The sequence below is a fragment of the Nanorana parkeri genome, unplaced genomic scaffold, assembly GCF_000935625.1.
Source record: "Nanorana parkeri isolate BGI_ZX_2015 unplaced genomic scaffold, ASM93562v1 scaffold1134, whole genome shotgun sequence".
NCBI lineage: Eukaryota > Metazoa > Chordata > Amphibia > Anura > Dicroglossidae > Nanorana > Nanorana parkeri.
This window is the reverse complement of record NW_017307402.1, coordinates 6,912-25,048: the sequence shown is the minus strand read 5'-3', so window position 1 is coordinate 25,048 and position 18,137 is coordinate 6,912.

Below are 18,137 nucleotides of genomic sequence, written 5' to 3'. Positions count from 1 at the left end.
AAGAAAACTGGGCCCCGGGGTTGGGGGGGGGGGGGGGGAGATCACCTTTTTTTTTATATTTAGGAGTATATTTTTGTTGGGAGGTAATTAGGGTCGTTTATTTAGGGGGTTATTCACAAAAGGGTGGCGAGTTTGGAGAAGGCAGGAGAAGTGAACAATCTAGGACAACATAGCTGAACTGGAAAGTGAGCTAAATTGGAGAGTTTTTCTAAATCCTAGGTTGTTCACTTCTCCTGCCTTCTCCGAGCTCTTTACCCTTTTGTGAATAACCCCCTCAATGTTCTTTGTGTTTCTATTATTTTTCCTTTTTTTGTGTGTGTGTATTTCTACATTATTAAGTACTGCTGATTTACATTTTTAGATTTCCTTTTTCACAATTTATTTTTTCTTCCCGTGATGCTTAAAAGGGTCCGTTTTTGGTACAAGAACAGATCCCGGATAGCTGAAAGGAGCTTCTGTAATCTCCAGGATTTATAAAGTGTATTTCCACTTTTGCAGCCAAATTGGGATAGCACGTATTCTAAAAAAAATGCTTTTTGTAGTTTAAATAGCTTTGACTTTAGTTAGGGTTTTAAGGGTTACATTTCCTCTTGTTTCTACTTCTTTTAAATGCTAGTGAGGGGTGAGGGGTCTCGTCCATTCAGAGGTGGCTTGGCCCTTGTATGTTAATGAAGCTTATCAGATAAACCCAATCCTCAAATTTCTGTCCCAAGACTTTCCATTGGGAAAGACCACTGTGGAAGGGCTAGGAAAAACCTGGGACCAGCCATCTTGCCTGATATAACAAAACATATCAAAGGTAAGAATTTGTTTTTTTTAAAGTTATTTTTCAGTATGCTGTGTAAATAGGAACACATAACACACATGTGGAAGGGTTTTGCTAAATTTGACTGCAAAAGTGGAAATACACTTTACACCCTCTAAAAAACTACTGCAAACCACCTTGATTTCACTTTTCCCATTCATATCAATGAATGCAGCCAAAATGGCAAAAATGTTTTCTAAATCTCTGAGATTTTGCAGAAATTTGGGGTAGAGGAGAACTATCAGTTTCACTTATCCTTAGAATACTTCAAGAGCCTTTGTAGGATTAATGTAACATGCTTGGTAGGTAATACAATACAGAATTGAGCTTTTCACTGCCTTGCTTTAGAGTATCTTAGATGTCACAAAGATAGAGTTACATGCAGTGTAACAGTCCTTGAAATCTGATGTCTAGCAAAGGGAGACAGCTTGTCTGCGTCTTTTGTGGAGCTAAAGCCTTGAAATCAGCTTTTTAATATTGCAAACATTTCATTATATTTTGGTGGCATACTTGAAAATGTCCCAACTCTTGTAGAACCACATGCACCAGCATTTTATAACAGACGTTTATTAGAAATGCTGGGCTTTGTAGTTCTACAGCACCTCCAGTAAAGTATATGCACCTTAGAGAGAGTTGCGCCTGAGCATCAGTGGTACCCAGTAATAGTAATGTGATAAGTGAGCTGTCGAGTGTATAGTTATCACCCCCCACTGGTCAAGGGTTACATTGCTGCATTTTATTTCAAATGAAAAGAAGTCAAAGTCTCAACAGGCTATTTGCTAAAGCTGTAAGGTAAAAAATAATTGCATGGGTACTTTTTCTAATTTTCAACTACCACCATTTTATTCTATAGGGTCTTGGCATTCAGAAAATATATAATGTTGGGGGGTTTTACGTCATTTTCAGGCCTAAAATGTGGAATATAACATGGGTGCAAAAATGGAAAAAAGGGCCTCAGTCATGAAGGGGTTAAATTTGAACTAATCAGGAATTGACAATGCTTTGCAATGCAGTCACATGTGTCTTTTCTCATTTCAGCAACCCCGTTCACATTTGATATGCCAGTGTTACATAAACCGCTAACCGAGACCCGTGCATCAGGATTGCCATCTGTCGCAGAAAGGGTTAAACAGACTCAAAAGAAGGCACACACTGCTATAATCACTTATCACTGCCTGCAAGACCAAGTAATCCTCCCGTAAAGCTGCTCAGTGTCTCTAAAACGCATAATACCAAAAAAACAGCAGAACATGATACAGAGCCCTGGATGCTGCGTGTATTAGAGGGGCACACACTGTGCCACATGTAAAATACAAAGACACTGGGGGACTAAAGGAGTCATCATTACAGCTACTGGTGCTGTCAATCTGTTTTTGCCTTAAACATCCAATTATGTGCAGGGTATGTTATGTTTTGTAAAACAATGTATAATGCATTTGCACAGAGAAATGTTATTGTGTTGTTTATATAACTTTCATAATTTTTGTAATTCTTGCCATACTATATTCGATTTCCTGTATTGTGCATACAGATATAAGTCCAATCCTGGGAACTATGATTTCCCAATTTTAGGATTCCTTAATATTTTATAACCCAGGACTAGACAAATCCCAGGAGCAAGTTAGCCAATGACAGGTGACACCTAACTTTTGTGGGTTTTCTCTACTTGTTGATATTGGAACTGGCTCAAAAAAAACATCCTGTTGGCTCTTGGATTGGATAGACTGACTTCTAAATTCCATAATAATTTGTCCACCCCTGTTTTAACAACTTCCTTTTTTTGCATTAACTTTTTGCTTTGCTGAAAATACCATTGCAGTATATTTAGCGCACCCCAGAAAGTACAGCAAGACCTGTTCTTCTGGCTCCCCACTGCATCAGAGAGGTGTCTATGACAGATGCCAGCAGTTGGTTCCAACGTCATTACAAGATGTGCTTTGTGAATTGCAAATCAAAGAGAGGGGACAGAGGCAGCACACTGGAACTGGTGTCTTTATAGACTACTCTCCAATATGTGGGGAGCCAGAAGTGCAGCACCCTCTGTACTTTCCAGGGGCCACTAAATACAGTGTTTGAAGGGTTTTTCAGCAAAGGGCAGAGGTAAAAGAAATATTAAAGCATCCTAAAGTATACAAATCAAGGTGCCAGGAGTTGGTTTTCAATATATTCTCCTTAATGCAATTATCTGTATTCCAGTGCAGGTAGAAACAGACATCATATGGTGGTCAGGTGGGCAAGCAACAGTTGATATTTCTGACAAAAGATCTTTCCACAAGCAGATTGATTAAGTGTGCTTGTTTATGGAGGAGTTGTACTATAAGGATCTGCTTGGTAAATCTGACCTCTCCCATTGATTCTGCTTTCAGTAATGGCCAGTTAAGAGTTGTCTGAGAGGTCATTGAATGTGTACAGACATATGAAGGTTTTCAGATCATCCATAGCTGGCCTGATCTGGAAATGATCACCTTTTACCTGTGGACATCTTTAGTGTGCCCATAGAGGTCCACGTAATAACAAACAACATTCCAAATTTTGAACATAGATTGCGATTGTCAGTTCTGACCTATTAAGAGGCTATAATGGGTGTCCCTGGTGTCCAGAGTCAGAAGTACTTATGTATTGCAGAGGAAGACTCCATCTTCTTGGAAAGTCACCCTTGCAAGCAGGGTTTGTATCCAAGAAGGTGACACCACTTTCTATGTTACAGTTAGGGAATATGGTAGGGTCACCTCCTTGTCACGTGACAGCCAACTGCATTGTGGTTTGGGGGAGGAAGTGTGTTTTGTTTCCCCCTGTAATTAGATGTTCTTCACAAGAGATTGGTGCTATGGGCATGAGGACTCAAGCTAACTGTGCATGTTGCAAACACATTTTACAATCTTCTTTAGGTCTACCAACAGATATGTACTGTCATAGCCTGCATGATGGAATACAGATTAAAGGAAGGCCCTACTAGTATACAGTTTTGGTAAATGTAAAGGATCGTGGGCAGAAGATTACATAAATCAGACTGTAATGTGTATGGCCAGCTGGAAGGTAGTTTGTGGATAGCCTGCTGTGTATGGGCTTACTTTGCTGTGTCTGACATGTTGAAAGAATTAGCTTAAAAATGCCCAAGAGTCCCATAAGTTTCTCTGCACATGATTAAATGATTGACGTGAGTACAGGTTCACTTCACCAATGGTAAAAAAAAATGACTCCTTTAGTCAGTCGACCCCCAGTGTGTCTTTAGTATCCCTCTTCTCACTGCTTATCCATATACAATACTACATAGGCTCCTCGTGTGTGTGTGTGTGTGTATGTGTCTGTGTGTGTGTGTCCAATGACAATATTGCTTTAATGAATAAAAGTGCTCTTACATAAAGAGATCTGGAGATCTGTACACAGTGATGGGTATGTATTTATGTGTACAAATCCATTATTTTCTTTCATTATCAAGAAGGACATTTTGAAAAATACATTATGACATTGTACATTTTAATGTATAATTAAACATAGATTACATTTCCGTTTGGTTTGATCTGATGCATTTTCTTTAATGTGCAACTAGAACATTGATGAAAATTATTTTTGAAGTGTATCCAGAGCCAAAACATTTTTCCTAGTTTTGGATTGAGTAGAGTAGTTGTCTGTGTGCTGTTGGGGAGATTCACCCTTTCTGTAAGTCCTGGTGACTCGGGATGTTCAGATACCAGTGCCGAGCATTTTCATGAGAACTACCAGGGTTGCAGTGGTTTCAGCTGTGACAGCGCCCTGGCGCTCCCCCACTGTCCTGTAATCATTAGTCTCCATTGTTTTAGAAAAACTGTTACATGACAACAAACAAAAATGTTTCAGTACTTGTATCTTTGAGTACTTGGACAAGTACTTGTACTTGGTCTTGAAAAAATTATATTGGTGCAACCCTAATATATATATATAACAAATCATACATTAAAACAGGGATGCACAAATTCCAGGAGCCCATATGCTCCTTAAATATGACAGCTGCCTCCTTACTTTTGAGTTTTTCTCTGGCCTAGTCTTGGAGCTGGAAAAGTACTTGTACCATGTATGGTACTTGGTGTCTGAACATCCCAGGAGGGGGAGATTTACCTTTACTTCCTATCCAGGAGACCCAACGGGAAATAAGAGGAAACCTCTCCAAAGAAAATCCCATCCTAGAGTGTTGTCACTAGTACAGGTATTCCCATTGGAGTATTTCCTGCAATTCCCATCCCAAAGAATATTGTGGATTTCGCTTGACTTTCTGTGCCAGTGACATTGGTCCCTAATACCCTTTTTGTTAGTTCTGGTGACCAATTTCGCTGGCACAGAAAGTCAAGAGAAATCCACAATGTTACGGTTCCTTGGGATAGGAGATGCAGGAAATACTCCAATAGGAAAACCTGTACTAGCGACAATTATCTAGGAATGGATTTTCTTTGGAAAGATTTCCTCTTACTTCCCATTGGGTCTTTGGGATAGGAAGTGAAGGTAAATCTCCCCCTCCTAGATTGTTGTCACTTGTCACAATTTCAGCAAAGCCACAACTCTCAATTTTGCTAATTCCTAGTGGGTAGCAAGAATGGGTATCCATTTGGCTTATTGCCTTCTAAGAACTTACACCAAAAACACACGCTTACCATTAATGTGCCTTGTTGCAAAGCAGGAGAAACCCAAAATCAGATTGCAATATTTTACTAAAATAGTGGTCTTAGTTTGCATATATTTGCAAATATAGAAAGCCACGTGCCAGGTCATGGTATTTATTTCTGTATGGCGTGGTCCCAACCCTAATCTACAGTGTAAGAGCATCAACATTGGGGATATTGATAGCAATTCATAAACTAGGAGTAAACATTGCTGGAGTTTAACCCATCAATAATTATAGTGGACCTGACTTAAAAAGTGAAGATTTTCTATGTTATAGAGAACATTTAGAAAGGTAATTGTGCCCAAGCCATACCCTGAAAGATCTTGTTCTGTCTGGAGTGAGATTTGGAGTAGTGACGTCACTACTGTGCTGCTTACTGTGCTCCTTGCTGGAGGCTCTAACATTAGGAAGCAAAGCCCTGCCTCTACCAAGATGACTACCTCCATAAAGAGATACAGTACTGAAAAAGGCATGGTGAATCAGTAATGGGTATAGTTTAGCTGCAGGGAGAACACAGAAAATACTGGTGACTAGTCTTTCGTCCTCTGACTGACATTTTTTGGGCACAGCTTCCACAGTTCAGTTGTTGTTTAAGGCTAGGTTCACACCAGATGCAGTGTGTTCCGGCCCGATTCTGGCCGCAATGCACTGCATCGCATTGCGGCCGGCTCACTTTTTTTGTCCGGTCCGGTGCGATCAAAATAGTGTTTGCAGCATTTTGATCGCACCACACCGGACCGCAGGCACAATGTGCCTTGCGATCCTGTGCGGGCCATCGCATTGCGGTCGGAGGGCGTGGCTACGGTGCCATTCACTTCAATGGCACCCTCCTGCCCCCCAAAAAGTGAGCCAGCCGCAAAGTGATGCAGTGCGTTCCGGCCAGAATCGGGCCGGAACGCACTGCATCTGGTGTGAACCTGGCCTAAATGTGACATTCAAATACTATGCTTGCTCAAAACAACTGTAGACCTTATGTGTATGTGCCCAGTAAAACAAACAGACAAAACAATTAAGGTGGGGAATTAATCAAAACTGGAGCAAACAGAATCTGGAGCAGTTGTTCATGGCAACCAATCAGCATCTCTCTTCAGTTTGCTCAGGTAAGATTTGAAAATGAGAGAGAGAAGCTGATTGGTTGAAGTGTAAATCTGCTCCAGATTTTGTCTGCTCCAGTTTTCATAAATTCCCACCTGAGTGTTGTGGAGTGTAGATTGCAGTCACCAGATGACACAGGATATTATGGGATCACTGGATGACACAAGATGCTCTGGGGTCACTGAATGACACAGGATGCTCTAGGATCACTGGGTGACACAGGATGTTCTGGGGTCACTGGGTGACACAGGGTGTACAGGACTCACTGGAGACATAGGGATCCCTATAGATATTCAGGCTGCGGCAGATACAAGGCTCGCCAGACCCCCATACCGGCTGCTGTTAACACACCTGTTGTTGGAGACACTGGGGTCACTGGAGACACTGAGGTCACTGGAGGCACTGCGTTACTGTAGACACAGAGGTCACTGAAGTTCCAGAAGTGCTGGGGTCACTGGGGACACTAGGGTGAAAGGAGTGCACAAGGGTTACAGAGTCATCAGAGCCAAAGGAGTGCAACGGTCACTGCAGACACTGGGGTGCACAGGGGTAACAAAGTCTCTGAAGGCACATGAGTACCAAGGCTGCTGAAATGGTGAGCATTGCATCACCTATCCGTTTCAAACAGTGGCAGAACACCGGTTGGCTGTGGTACCAGCACTCCAGGCAGAACACTGAAATTCTGGTGGCCACGCACGGAAGAGAGAACCTGGCACTGGATCAGGAACGAGGTGAGTGTGATGCATTTTAATGTAGATAAATGCAAAAATATGACCCTAGGTCATGGTTAAGGTATCCATAGACATGGGAGAACAGTCGCCTAATCCAGCAATTATCAGACAGATTACTTGAGATCTCTAGGTTGTAGATTTTCCCTTTAGCCTACTGAATGACCACTTTCAATTCCTACTCAAAGGCTGGGGTCAACTTCCCCTACCAATTCCAGTCCCCTCCCCATGCAAATAATTTACTTGTACACTTAGCCTTACTTAAATTACAAATCAATACAATGATCTTCGATTTGTGTGCCCTGAGGGGGGTCAGATTGTGCCTGCGTGATCTGCCAAGCTCTGAAGTCCATGACAAGGTTAACACCATGCTTATGGACTAGTTTGGGAATTATAGAGTTGATAAACTAGCTCTATTCCCAAAAATAATTCTTCAAAGAATTGTAATTAATATATCTATTGCCAGGAATAATTAACAATGTAATAACCACCTACAGCGCTCACCCAAAGGTTTAATAGTCCAAAACATACAATTTGTATCCTTGTAAGTGACTATAACATTTAATTAACTAACCCAAACAGTCTAGACGTTTTCAATTGCAAATCATTTGTCAATTGCTACATATATAACAAACCAAAAGTCACAGAAGCCACTGCTTACAGTATCTCACGGGTTCAACTCCCCATCACTCTGAAAGCTCAATATTACAGTCTTACTTTGCATCATATTTAATCCATGTATCGATTCCTGTTCATGTTCTTGCTCCTTCTGCAATAGGTAATCACACTCCTTTCTTCAAATCACTCACCCGTTAACTTGCCAATGGATCCACTCCAGATGATATCACAATGACAGATGAACCCTGGATCAGTCCTTAGACCAGGGGTAGCCAAACTCCGGCCCTCCAGCTGTGGTGAAACTACAAATCCCATGATGCATCTCTCTCCGGGAGTCATGTCTGTGGCTGTGAGAATCTTGCAATGCCTCATGGGATTTGTAGTTCCACCACAGCTGGAGGGCCGGAGTTTGGTTACCCCTGCCTTAGACAAATGCTGTGCTGGACTGTTTCGATTAATTGATTCACTTTTGTATTGACTGTCAAGAATTCAAGAGCAAGAAGGACAAATTGTGTGTTTAGGAATATTAATGTCCCATTTACCTATGGAAATGTGGCCGATCACATGAGTCTCACAAATTCCATCGTGAGACTCAAGCGATCATCTGTGGTTGGGAGGTGCTATACAATACCATGACAGCTTCCACGACCCACAGCCGTTCACAGCCTTCCGCATGAGACTCATTCAATCGGCCCCATTCGCAAGTGTATATGGGTGAGTGCTGCAGGTGGTTGTCACATTATTAATTACTTGGCATAAGTTGAATGTTGGGAGAACAGTGTTACAATCAAACAATACTCAGTAGGACTTGTGTTCTGCAGATTCTTTTTTCTGTATAGTTATTATCTGGAAACCTGTAGATATGCAGAAGATATATGTAAGATGTCATTGCTAACTAGATTGTTAAAGTGACCTTGTCATGTCTTAAAAAAATACCATATGGAAAAGAAAACTTTTAATATAACCTGTCACACTGCCCATGTACTCAGTGGTTCCTTCTGCTGACCCCCACATCACTACTGTGATCTGTAGTGATGTAGGAACTGGAGGGAGGAACCACAGCATGGTAAGTATCAGAGGTGTCGGATGCTGAAGAGAGTATAAAGCATTATTTTTACACATTCTTCAAGGCAAGTTAAGTTTTTTCTTTTTTTTATGAATGACTACATGAAATTATTATTATTATTATTATTACTAGTAAAAATTAACAGCGAATTGGCAAATCATACCCCAATACCAGCATATGTAATTTGAAGTAGAACTCTACATAAAAAATACATCACAGAGCACAGACTTCTTGAGTGAATTGGTGAATTGGTCCAAAGGACTCCTTTACTGATTCACTAAAGCTGGCCATACACCTTACAATTATCTGCAGATTTTCTGTGGTCAGATGGAAAACGTGCAACAGATTCTTCCATCTACACTTAACTGTGTGGATGGAGTAATCTCCACCTGGGCCAATCTGTTGCACTTTTTCCATCTGACCACAGACAATCTGCAGATAATTGTAAGGTGTATGCGGCACTACACAGACCACCAATGCAGGGATGGACTGGGCCGGGAGGCAGGGTGGCAATTGCCCCCCGATCCTCTCTGATGCCACCACGAAGGGCCCCTTGACCCCCGCTGCCACCTGCACTCGGCCGCATCCGACGCGGCTCTGTGATCGGTGCGGCCGCTGCTCGTCAAGGAGGTGCTCGGGAGGTCCCAGCAGGGGGAACTCTAACATGCCGCATCTACCTAGTACAGCCAGCCCGGATCGCCTCGGTAAGCTGCATACGGCGTGTGCTGGTTACTACTTAAACCGGCAGCTGTGTGCAGCTTCTAAGAAGATACACTAGTAGCATAGCGGGAGCGATGCAAAATGCGCAGCCGGCTTCCTTGCTATGCTAATATCATGCTATGCTAAGATGATTGAAAAAGTTGTCAACATTCTCAATCATCGATGAATCAGCTTTCGATTAGTTGTCCCTGTTCAAGGCTTCACACACGCCGCGTGCTGCATCTCCTTAATGTATTGCTGGGATTTGTTGTACTCCTCTATAGCTGGTGGTATTCTGCATTGCGCTGTATAGGGGACTACAAATCCCAGCAATAATACATTATACAGCGCAATGCGGAATTCCACCAGCTATAGAGTACAACAAATCCCAGCAATCGTACATTACACAGCGCAATTCCACCAGCTATAATGTACTATTGCTGGGACTTGTAGTCCTCTATAGCTGATGGTATTCTGCATTGTGCTGTAGAATGCAGAATACCACCAGCTGTAGAGGACTACAAATCCCAGCAATACATTATACAGCACAATGCAGAATACCACCAGCTATAGAGGACTACAAGTCCCAGCAATAGTGCAATAGTACATTATAGCTGGTGGAATTCCGCATTGCACCGTATAATGTATTGCTGGGATTTGTAGTCCTCTATAGCCGGTGCCATTCTGCATTCATTGCTGTATAATTTTACACTTTCCATTTCACTATATTGCACACCACGCTTTTTTTTTCTTCTTATTTCCACTGCTCCAAGCTTGCTCCCGTGATGGACTACAATCTCAATACAAACTAGTTAGTGGCAGAACTACCAGGGTCTCAGCAGTCATGCACACACACAGCCCTGACGTGGCATCCCTCCACTACCAGTGTGCTTTACATTTCCTAAACCGATAAATACATTCACACTACTGTTACATGAGTCCATTCACTCCACTCTGTATAAATAAACTGGGGTTGCACAGATACCAAGTACAGTACTCGGTACAAGTACGAGTACATGTATAGATACTTTTGAGCTCCAAGACTACACTAGAGAAAAATAAAAAAATTAGGAGGCCGCTGTCATGTGTAAGGAGCACACGGAGCTCCTGGGATTTGTACATCTCTGTTTTATGTATGATTTTGTTTTTATAAATATAAATAAAGGGATGCACAGATACGAGTTTTGCGAGTACGAGTACTGGTACTTGCTGAGTACTTACAAGTACGAGTACTGATACATTTTTGTTTATTGTCATGTGACAGTTTTTCTAATACAATACAGACTAATGATTTCAGGACAGTGGTGGAGTGCCAGAGCCAGGTCCCAACCCTGGTAGTTCTTCTGAAAATGCCAAGTATCGGCACTGGTACTCGAAAAGTATCTGTGCATCCCTAAAATAAACCTATTGAAGAACATTCAACCAGAAGACAAATTACATTATGAATATAAATTTTTGCCCCATTCCCACATCAGCTGGTTAATTCACACAGAACGTTTGTACCTACATTTTCACTGGGCAAATAAGAAATACAAATTGTTTAATAAATAGATCCCTAAATGATGTATTAATTAATTAATGAATACAGAGGTGCAATAATTTGTATCTTTTCTATCTGACAGGAGTTCAGCTTTAATTGAGAAGCTGCTATCTAGGTAGTGGCTGCTGCTCATGCTATCAATGTTGCTATACTATTATGTCTTTGTCTCTTCTCTAAATGCCATGATGTTTCATTTTGTTCTACTGCTTTATTGGTAATGGAAAATAAGTGGAACATCAAACAATGAGTGAGATCCACTTGTAATGATCACTGCAGGTGGGTGGGCCTGGTAATGATCACTACAGGTGGGTGGGCCTGGGAACCCAGGTGCAAAGATCTCATTGTAGGAGTGTAAAGGTGCCCATACACTGCACGATTCTCGTACGAGAATTGCGGGAAATCCCGCGATCGTACAAGAATCGTGCAGTGTGAATGAAGACGTGCGGCCGTTTCTACTGTACGGTCGCACGTCTGTTGTCTAAGGAGCATGCTAGAAAACAAGCCGAAAATCTTACGATTTTCGGCTGGTTTGAATGATGCTCGGAAGACAAATGCCGAACAGGCCGGTGTGCGCACGCGCACACTGCCCATTCAGCATTGCGGTCATCGCAAGCCCGCGCCTCAGGGGGCCGGTACGATCTGCCTTTCCAAGATGGGCAGATCGTACATTTTTAAAATTACTTTACAACCATCGCAAGACTAAGGTCTTGCGATGGTTGTAAAGTGTATGGCCACCGTTAAGGTGCCTATACACTGTACGATTATCGTACGATAATCGCGATAATCGCAAAGTGTATGGAAGGCGTGCGGACGTTTCTACTCTACGATAGCACGTCTTCCGTCAAACAAGCAGGCTGGAAAACCCGCCGAGAATCGTACGAATCTCGGCGGGCTAGCGGCGTGCTTGTTCGACAACTGCCGAACGGGCCGGTGTGCGCACGCGCACACTGCCCATTCAGCATTGCAGTCATCGGAAGCCCGCCCCTCAGCGGGGTGGCCTTGCGATGATCGCGAGTACAATCTGCCTGTCCAAGATGGGCAGATCGTATGTTTTTTAAATTACTTTACAACCATCGCGATACAGAAGAAGAAATCAGATCCACTAAAGTCACCTTGCAGTCTCACCAATACAGAAAGCAGGATGAAAAAAAAATCAATGCTTCTTACTGCCACCACCAGATTTATACCGGCTTTGGAAGTCTTTCTATAAAATTCCACATTGGAACATTTGTGGATCACGAGGTGCAAAGGGGTCGATGAGGACAGATAGGACAAATAGAACAGATCTGTGGCCAGGTGCATTGCTTTACCCAATCAGGGCTTCACAAGGCACCGTGCGGTGCAAGGGGTACCTTTTAGGGGTACTTGGCGGCCGAATAGCCCGCCAAACGTCCTGATCAGTGGCGGAACTACCGCCGGTGCAGCCGATGCGACCGCACTGGGGCCTGAGCCTACAGGGTACTGAGCCTCCGGATACTGTGGAGGGAAGCCGAGAATAAAAAAAAGCCTGCAGGCACTTCAGGGGGCAGCCCTGGGCCTCGGCCGTGAGGACCCAGCAAACAGCCGCCTGAGTGCACGGGCGCGTTGTCTGAGATGGACACACACACACTGGGGTGGTTTTCTGCAGCCTCCCCCACCAGAAAACAGCCAGAAGAAGTAAAGGTAAGTTATTAAATAAAATTATTATTTTTTGTAGCCCAATTGATGGCATTGCTGTATAAAGTACAGCTGGTATTTGTAGTTCCATATACCAGGTCCCATTCTGCACTGCATTTTTTTGTGGTTGCTACAGGGGATATGGGTTGTTTTTTTTTTTTTGGGGTCTTGCACCAGGGACCTTTGTTCCCTAGGTCCGCCACTGGTCCTGATAGTTTGTGTGTTTGCCGAACACACGAACAAGCTATGTTCAAGTCGAACTGTTGGTCGACTCGAACATCAAGCCCATCACTATTTACTGTACAAAAAACCCAGGGACCATGGGGAACAAAAGGAGCCACCCTCCAGAAGGAAGGACAGTGTCAGCACCAATTCAGAGATGATTTGAGGATCTGCAGCCAAGTGATACACAAATAAGATACATTTATGTTAATAGTTAAGGTACTTAAATGCATTTTTAAGCTTCAACTCCTGAGTTTAGTGTCACTTTAGTTATAGCCATGGTAGGGGTTCTAATCCTTCCCTACACCATTCAAAGCAAACAAAAACAAAGTTTGGCTTTAAATAAAGGGCTCAAAATCTCTTTGTTTTTAAAGGTGCGCTTACCAACTGCTTAACTATTGTTATATGTGTAATTCTAGATTGTTAATAAAATACTGTTATCATTATTATTGGTTTACAAAACACTAACACCTCCTACACAGCTGTGAATACTGAACATTACCTGCAGGGTACTGAGTGATTTAATAGACATATTTCCCTCTTAGTGGTATGGTAATAAGAAATATACATTCTCATTGAGATCGGAGAGGAGCTCTATATAAACACAGCATGGTTCTCATTATTGTTCTGAGTTATTTTTGTTATCATGTATCTATAGGGGGCTCTTTAATCTTTACTGAGATTAGCAAAAAGAATGAAGTATAAATATTATCTTTTATCACATACCGCTTTTACATGAGCTGTGAGTCTAATGTAAACAGGGAAAAAAAGAAGAAAAATCTCACCAAAGTGAACAGCATGTTATTATGTTGTTAATTTTAGATTACAGTATTTAAAGGTGTAGTCCCCCTAAAACTCCTTTCAAGCCCAAATTCAGCAAAAACTTTTTATTTCATTTTTTATAGATTTAATGCTGTTTGCAGTTTGTGTCCCTGTTTGTGAGGTTTTTCCTCACTTCCTAACACAAAGAAGTGAACAAGTGCCCCTTTGTTAATGTTAACGATCGGTGGAGAAGACCTTATATTTGTGGTCAGTGAAGAAGACAGCCTTACCTGTTTACATTGGTAGTTAGTGAAATGCCATCTTCCATTGGTGATGAGTGGAGAAGACCTCTTTTCATTAGTGGTCAATGGAGAAGAACCTCTTACATTAGTGGTCAGTCAAGAAGCCCCCTTTACATTAGTGGTCAGTGGAGAAGCCCCATTTTACATTGGTTATCAGAGAAGAACACCACCTTACCTTAGTGATCAGCAGGGCCGCCTTCAGGGGGGTACGACCGATATTGATGTAAGGGGCCCGGCTAGCCTCAGCGGCCTGAGCAGCTTACATGTGTATCAGCCGTACAAGTGACAGGCCAGGATGTGGCCGGGCCCCCCGCAGCACCGGAGGAGGACGGGGCCTGCACGCTCCAGACTCTTACCTGAGTGCAGTGCGTTCCGGTGCGGTCAAAATGCTGCAAACACTATTTTGACCGCATCGGGCCGCAGGCACAATGTGCCCGGCGATCCCGTGCGGGCGATCGCATTGTGGCCGGAGGGCGTGGCTATGGCGCCATCCACTTCAATGGCCCGCCACTCCCCCTCCTACAGGGGCAAAAATTGAGCCGTCCGCAATGTGATGCAGTGCGTTCCGGCCAGAATCGGGCCGGGACGCACTGCAAGTGGTGTGGACGACCCCTTAGAGCCAAAAGAAGAAGCTGGTGAAGCAGATCTCTGCTTCATCAGCTTCTTTGGGGTCCCTAGGTGACATTGAGGGTATGAAAAACCCCTGATGTCTTCATGAAGAGGACCTATCACATTATATGTGCTATTACATAAGGGGCTTTTTAGCCCGCTATGTGATGGCAATAAAGCTGAGTGTAAAAAAAAAAAAAAATTAAAATTAAAGTAACATAAAAAAAATTTAAAAAAAGTTTCCCCTTTGCGCACGTGCACGCACATACAACACAAACACACGTCGGATGCGCCCACATGCAAAAACAAAAATGACGCCACACATGTTATGTATCGTCTCAGCCCATCAATCACTGATAGCACTAAACTGATGAGCCGTAAAATTTGGGTTATTGTAGTTTTTGGCGGTTTCATGGATGCTTGGCATGTTTAGTATCTATTTGCCCGGCGTGACCCCGTCTTTTATATTGTAACAAAAAATTAGCCATTATATTCTGATTCTGTGCACTAAATTTCATTTAAGTGTATTTTATCCTAAAAATACTGGTTTGATAAACATTTGCGTGAATACCGTGCGACATAAAAAATTGCAACTAGCATCTTTTTACTCTACAGGGCCTCTGCTTTCAGAAAATATCTCATTGTTTGGGGGTCTGAAGCTGTTTTCTACCCAAAGATTCAGATTTTTTCATCATGTGTGTGCAAATGTAAGAAATTACTCCGGGCAGCAAGTGGTTAATGAGTGTATAAATATTTGAATGTGTGTGTTTCCTTATTTTGTCTGAGGCGGTGATGATGATGCTGAACATTTTTTAAACCCGAGTGCCCGAACTGCAACGCAATACTAAAGTTATTTAGAGTTTGCACTTTGAGATAAATACATTAATTTTGCGTCGCAGTTTGGGCACTCGGGTTCAAAAACATTCGCCATCACTATCCTAGTCTGACAGTGACGCAGACGAGTGGCCAGAGGTAGTGGGGGATCACGTCATTTCCGGCCAGTCCAGCGGCAGAGGAGGCCAGGCAGCTCGGGGGGCGGGTGGGGCCCTGGCCTAAAGCCGTGTAAGGGGCCCCGAAGTTTCTGAAGGCTGCCCTGGTGATCAGTAAATAAGTGCCTACATACTTTGGCTATCAGTGAAGAAGTGCTTCCTTACATTGGTGGTCACTGGAAACGTATCGCCGTCTATAGCTGTTTTGTTGAGAGGTCTTGACACAGGTGGTCTCCCTGTGTGTTCCCAAGGGTGTTTTGCCCTCAATACAGAGTGAACCACTTGGTGTTCCTGTTGTTGCCACCATTTGTGATACCTGAACCATGAAAATGAGGCTACCTGGGCTGCTGAAAAGAAATGTTTTAGTAAACAAAAGTTATTATTGTTTAAGGAACAACAGTTATTTGGATTCAATTCACTCCTTTGGCACCATGAGGATGACCTCTCTGATGTAATGTGAGCAGTAGAAGGGGATGGGGTTGATGATGGCTGAAGAGAGACTGAGGGTGCAAAAATGGTCAAAGTCTTGGAAGAAGCAATGAGACAAAGAATGGTTGGTGTAGAAGTTGACCTAATCTGGTGACTTTCTTAAATGGGAAATGCTAGTTTCCCCTCACATGAGTTAGGAGAGATTTGTGGTTACTTGCTGCCTGCAGCTTGGGAGGCACTACTGGAGCACTGATAAGCCTAAGACTTATTGAGTTCCTGACTATTGTTGCAGGAGGAAGCATGTTTAGAGAGTGTCCTGTCTGCCACATGACCTGGGAATGTGTGGGACCCATTTGCCACTGCTCATATATCGTGCGTGCTATTGAAGAACATTGGTGTAATGAGAAAGCTTTAGTAAGCCTTCTCCATTTTCCTGTGTAGTAGCTGCCCTTTGAATCCTTAAGCCTGCATACTCATTTTACATACAGTACCCATAGTGTTTCTAGAGTATAAGATTCTTGTGAGAGATTACTGTAAGTGTTTGATTTACTTCTATGAAGAGTCTCATTAGACATCACCAGATATGAATTTCTCAATTTTTGGCATGCAATAAAGTTGTCAACCATAAGGGATAAGCAATTGGCTACAACAAATTTGCTGCATATTTGGGTTGATCACTGCAGATTGCTGATTCCCTTTACTAGGAGAACCAGTTAGCTCAGTATACTAAAAATGGGGCTGTTTGGACACCTCAACAATTAGATCTTGTACTGCAGAGTGAGCAGCAGGAGATCTATACAGAACGTAGAATGTGTGTGTAATCTGATGAAAATCCTGTTTTACATACAAGCAGAAGATGCAGTAAAATAGGGGATTCCCTGCCCTTTGTGAAGTCATATCCCTAAGAAGGAATTAGTCAATGTATTTATTGTAGAATAGCACCTCGTGAAGAAGAATACTTCCTTATTAAAGGAGAACTATGGGGTTAAGGCTTTTCCCCATAGTTCTCCTTAGGGTAATGGGAGGACACAAACTAGCGTCCTCACGTCACCCTAAGCTCAGTATACCGCGAGCTACTGCTCGCGGTATACTGAGACGCCGCAGCTGAAGCGGATCCCGACAATTATGTCTGGATCCGCCCAGCTGCGTGAGTGACAGCTGGCTCTGCCTATCTAGAGGCAGAGCCAGCTGTACCCGCCCCCTCCCCTGGCGGATCGGTGCGGGGAGGGGGAATCCAGCCCCTCCCCTGTCACGGCAGAGAGCCGTGACAGGATCGGGAGGTGAGCGAACACCGGTATGTGTTCGCTCACTTCACAATCTACTAAGCCGACCTGTGACAGTCTCATTGTCACAGGTCGGCTAGAACTATGAGGTGAGTGAAAAGCACTCACATCATAGTTCTCGTTTAAAGTTATGATAGCAATAGAAGTCAGGAAATCCCATCCCATAATCCTCTGAGCCCGAGAAGGAGAAGAGAAAACAGAAGCGAGCGAGTGCCGCGGCGGTAGTGTTCCATCCAGAGCCGGAGCTAGCTCTCTGCGCTCACTCTCTTTCGTCCCGGCAGCTTCAGCTCCACTTAGAGAGGCGGCTCTGATTACACCCGTTATCGCTCTCTCTCTCTCCTTCTGGCCGCTCTGAAGCTGCAGCGGCCGGGAGCAGAGAGAGGGAACGCTGACAGGTGTGATCGTAGCCGCCTCTCTGAGTGCCCGCTTCCTGGAGCTGGAGGGGTCGGGAGAAGAGGTGATCGTTCAGCGGTGTGTTGACCCCTGTACTGCGCGTCACATTGCTGGCCTCTGCACTGCACATTGTTACTGATCTTTATACTCTGCGTCACACCGCTGACCTGGCGGAGTTAAGTCCGGGGCAGGGTAGGGGTTAGGTGGGGCAACTGGTGGCGAGTAACTTTTCAGGCCTGGCTAGTAGCTTAGGACTTGAAATTTTGAGCCCTGCTCTATACCCTTTGCTTGTTGATCAAAGAAGG